This window comes from Nicotiana tomentosiformis, chromosome 2 (genome assembly GCF_000390325.3).
Source record: "Nicotiana tomentosiformis chromosome 2, ASM39032v3, whole genome shotgun sequence".
Lineage (NCBI taxonomy): Eukaryota > Viridiplantae > Streptophyta > Magnoliopsida > Solanales > Solanaceae > Nicotiana > Nicotiana tomentosiformis.
This window is the reverse complement of record NC_090813.1, coordinates 109,854,298-109,859,552: the sequence shown is the minus strand read 5'-3', so window position 1 is coordinate 109,859,552 and position 5,255 is coordinate 109,854,298. Positions and strand designations below refer to the sequence as shown.

The 5,255-nt window shown below is 34.0% G+C and overlaps 1 long non-coding RNA gene across 1 annotated transcript; it reads left to right on the top strand.

Moving 5' to 3' along the window:
- The first annotated feature begins 311 nt into the window (after nucleotides 1-311).
- Nucleotides 312-2,543, top strand: LOC104109215 (uncharacterized). The gene is made up of 2 exons (XR_011414153.1): nucleotides 312-786; nucleotides 1,334-2,543. It is a non-coding gene; the product is annotated as an uncharacterized lncRNA (long non-coding RNA).
- Nucleotides 2,544-5,255: the final 2,712 nt, after the last annotated feature.

Sequence of the window (5,255 nt, the reverse complement as noted above, 5' to 3'; positions counted from 1 at the left end):
ATCGAGATACGGTAGTTAACAAGAATAAAAGAGTGACAACGATACCAAGATTTTTACGTGGAAAATCCTTTTGAATAAGAAAAAACCACGGCCCCGAGACGAGCAACTAATATCACTATAACAAGGAATTTTATACTTTGTAGGTCCGAGTAAAATACTCCAAAGTCCACTACAACTATCAAAAGAAATAACCCTCTTTTGATATTCCTACCTCACTACAATATCGCTCACTCTCTATTTTTCCTCTACACAGTCTATTTCTCACAATGCCTGAGAAATACTCTCTACAACTATTGTGTTGCTTCTCTTTCTATGTGTTAAAATGAAGAAGCCGAAACTCTTATTTTATAGAAAAAATAGCCTACCTCTTCAACAAATGAGAATGGAAGATTGGTTGAAATATTTTTTTTTTCCGCCAAACAATTTGATTTTACTTGTTGCAGCCTACAAAGAGAAGATGATTGACCATCAAAGGAAAGAAACTTTTCTTCCTTAATTTATGGGATGGACCACATATTTGTCCTTCTACTTTCATATTTGGTTCCTAGGTTTCTTGTAGCTCTGCAGTATCTGCATTCGGAGTCATCATCTGGATAAACAGAGAAAAATCATTCCTGGAAATTGAAGGAGGCATGCTTTGCAACTGTAGGATCTACAATTGTTTTTTTTTTTTGGAGGGGTGGATTGTTGAAAACACTGTGCTTCCACAGATTGATAAGTTTGTTTAATTATTAACTCAGATAAGCTTGTGTGCTGGATTTATCCTTGGCAGCAGTCTGAGACCAGGTGTCTATTCTTGTACATATGTTTTTTTTTGTGTGTGTATGTGTATGTGCGCGCGTGTGTGAGAGAGAGAGAGAGAGAGAATTAAAATTTGTTATAAATGAATTTTGAGGTATGTTTCTTTCTAGTGTTATTGAGATTGAGAAATAGTTGTTCTTATTGCTGTTTCCTCCAGTTTATGGATAAGTAACTCACTGGGGTAGATGAGGGGACAGTGGAAGATGGGAGGTTCCACTGGTGCAAGGAACAAAGAGAAGGTATTGAACATAGAAGAGATCATTTGAGATGGTTTTTGGCCTAATTATGTGAGCGTTACTCGTCAAGTACTGCCTTCTGATTTAGTTTGAGCAGTCCTTCAACATCAGGACAGAGGTGTACCACTTAAATGAAACTTATCAAGCTCGACCTTTTGTATTATACAACAATGTCTTTTCTTGCTATCTTCGGGTGTACCCTTTTTCTCTTTGAGTTTTAATTAGATTATAACAATTCTCATGTATCTCAAATCTGATCTGGGGCTTTTACCCTCCTAATCTCTCACTTCCTGCAGATATTTAAAGGTCCTGAGCTTCTTGTTGATTTACAAGACTTTGACTACTCCCTTGGACCTGTGAAGTGTCGGTTTCATGTTTGCCAAAATGGTGAGCTACTACCTCTTCGGACCATTTTCTTTATTTTTGGTTACTTACTCTGTGACACGGATGCGCACGAGACCCAATCTGACACATATTTTGTTTTTCACTTATATCGTTTTGTTCCATGACTTGGCTACTTTATGATGCCATTCCTGGTTGTATGTCTCAAATCATCCATGGATGGCCAATAATGATGTGCAAATTTCAGTATTTACCTGTGTGTGCTCTTTCACTTTGATGCTAACTTTAATTTATTCTGCTATATAGACATTTCGCGCAGAGTCATTCCTCTATGACATGACAATTATGATCAATTTGTTAAGACTGTCAAGGTATGTAGAATATCCATGAAAAGGCTTATCATTATTTTGTCTAGAAAGCACAGAGATAAGAGGATAGAATTGTTTTTGCACTGTATGGCATACATTCTTGGGGATTAAGTTGCATGGTAAGGAAGAATCAAATTAGGTTTAGTATATCCGGATAGTGGATCTTCATGAACCATGTGAAGTTGTGAGTATGGTACTTTACTAATTTACTGCTGACCTTCGTAGGATTTTTAGCTACAAAACTACATTATGAGAAAACATGGAATATAGTCTCAAAATTGCTCTGAACAAACTCGATAGATGTGTAAAAGAAACCTTAAGTTTATGTGATGCATGCAATGATATAATGATATTTACCTTATCAACAAAAAAAGTGACAGCATACACTAAGTTGGGGAAGAGAATTAAGCAATCTAGAAATAGAAAGAGGCGTGGTTCAGAATTGAATCTTCTCTGGTTCATTGCTCGAATGCTTTTGTCCCGAAGCTATTCAATGAAACTAATAGTCTACCCCATTAAAATGTATCCCAAAAAGTAGGGACATATATCATACATTAAATATTGGGAATTAGACCTGCTATTAATGCGGGCTTTCAAGTTTTTTCCCCCTTCCCGTTGCGGCTTGCAGAAGGCTAAGAGGCAGTCGATTTAATACTGTCTTCCATCCTTTTCTTTTGGGTGTTGGAGTGTGTGTGTGCGAGCTGGGGAATGGAGTTATACCAGAGCATTAAGTCTATCTGGAACTTCAAGAATCTTTGGACTTAAATAAGAATACAAAGTTGAAGGATTTCTTTGATCAGTCAAGTTCTCAGGCCACTGTTTTTCATTGGTGTGCTTCAATGATGTCAGATGTGATTTCATGTGTGTCCATTTTTTTGCATTTTTGTTTAACTGTGGTCTTAAGCTACATAATTACTATGAAAATAATCACATCAAAATCTTCAGATATGTAGCTCACTTAGCTACATAATAGCCGAGGTCTTCAGCTATATTAGTTGGTAAGAAAATCATAACATATGTAGCTCATTTAGCCCCATGATAACTATGGTGATTTATCAGAAAAAATGGAAGAATCTCAAGTATTTTGTCAAACTTGGCTGCTCAATGATCTAACTATCTTTAGCTTACACAGATGAAAGAGGCTCTTGTGCATAAGAAATTGCTGATTCTATTAGTCGATGAAAAAACCAACCAGATCAGATTACAGGGGTAAGATGCATGGACATTATATTTGCAGTTACATGTCACGCTTTTGTCTGATGTTCTTTTCTGATAAAAGAAAAATCTCATATTCAGTATCACACCCTCTATAATTTCTATGTGAATATAGATAACAGATTCAAGGGACCAGTCGATTTAATGCTTATCTAAACAAGTACTAAATCGAATTAGGTCCTCATCTTGCAGCCCTTATTGAGCGTCTGGAGAAGAATCTTATGATGAAATAGAAAAACTATCAGTAATGTCCATTTATAAGTAACTTATTACAAAAATTGACCAATTCATAAAATATTACTAATATTAGCCAAATGTTACCAATATTAGCCAATTAGCTATTTGTAGCAAAAAAAGGTTAAATTTTTGTTTTCTTTTGAGCGAGTGTAGTTAGAATAGATTGGATACATCGTAAGGAATTTGAATCCCAGTTTTGGGATGATTTGGTGGAGTATCGAGGTGGTTTAAATTGAAAATTCGAATTAGAAGATGAACATGAAAAAAATGATATGTATCACACGTTGTATCATTTGTGTATCACATATGTATCATATTTGTATCAAATATATATCACATGTATACCCATGTATACTTCTGTGTGTGATACATGCGTGATACATGTGTCGCAGAAATATTATTTGAAATCGATTTTAACTACGAATTTTGATACCAAATCATTCCAAATCACTTCCAATCTTTCTCAAATTTTGTATATTTACTCATCCATGTGTTTTCAATGAATTTCAACTATACCCATTGATTTTTTTTTTGCTTAGATTTTTGGAATCTTGTATATATATATATATATATATATATATATATATATATATTTCATCACCTTGTTTGCTACCTCATCCATGAATTTTCTTTCCGTCTTGAATCTAATGTTGTTGATCACGCCTAAAAATAAGGAATGAGATCTTTGCATGTGATTCTTGAAGAGAAAGAACATCCATGAATTTTCTTTCCGTCTTGAATCTAATGTTGTTGATCACGCCTAAAAATATGGAATGAGATCTTTGCATGTGATTCTTGAAGAGAAAGAACCTTATTTTTTTGGATTTTTAATTTTTATATGTGCTTGACTAGTTTTGGTAAGTTTATGATTAATGACTAGAGGTTGGTAAGTTATGACTTATTTGAGACATTTGTGTAAGATTCCCTTAAATGTATCTTTTTCTTGGATTAGGGACAAAGCCGGAAACCATGGTCAGAGTTTATTTCGAATCCTTCTACTTTGTTTTGTTGGTGATATCTGGATGTTCTCTATCCTTTTGACTACTGTTTTTTCCTAGCTTCGTGTTACCTAAGACCTGAAAAAGTATGCAAATCGTTTTCTTTTGTTTCCTTACTCTCATTTTTATTTTGCCATTTAGCCATCTTAGTTTTGTGCTTTGCTAAGTCGGAAGTATATGAGTTGCTGAAAGAGAAGATTAAGTTCTCGTGAAATGTAAGAGAATTTATTGTTGCCACTGCCCTACATTTATTGACTTGTCTGTCATACATTCTTAATTACTCCTTCCGGCTCATTTAATGTGATGTTTGACTGAACATAATTTTTTTTTTTTAAAAAAAACTTTGAAACTTGTGATCTAAAATAAATCATAGATAATTGTGTGATTGTAAATCATCTCATTAGGGACTAAGTAAGAATTTTAAAGTTAAAATATGTCGTTCTTTTTTGGACAGACTATAAAAGGAAGTGCGCAAAAATAAATAGGGACAAAGGTAGTAAATAAAAAAGAAACAGAAGTTCAGTCTATCGTGGCTTGCTACAAGAAGTTGATCCCTTTATGTAAAATGAAAACACACTGGCATCACGACCTCATCTCTGTATCCTTGAGATCTAAGGAGGCAGAAAACCAAGTTTGGTGAAATATTAAAAACTGGTTTCGAAGGTGTATCTCAAGTAAAGTACTGGAACTAATAAAACCATCATAAGACAACGCCAACTATTCACCAGTAAGAATGTGGTCGTGTTGAAGGATATAATGTCATTTGACACTGTAATCTTGATTGTCTGTAATTGAAATACTCTTGTCGGACACTATACATTAATCTTACATTTAACCTGTTAAGTTTTGAATGATCATCAATATTGTGTTTCAACTTTAACTAGTGGTGGCAAAATAGATTTTAAAAAGTTAATATTCATCCATATTATCTGCTTAAAAATGGGTTGGATAATGAACTTTTTAGAAATTGTACAAGTATGGATGAGATCCATATTTGTAAATGCCTAATTTTGGCTCTTTTGTTTTCTTCTTTTATGTTTATTATGTGTGTATGTGTA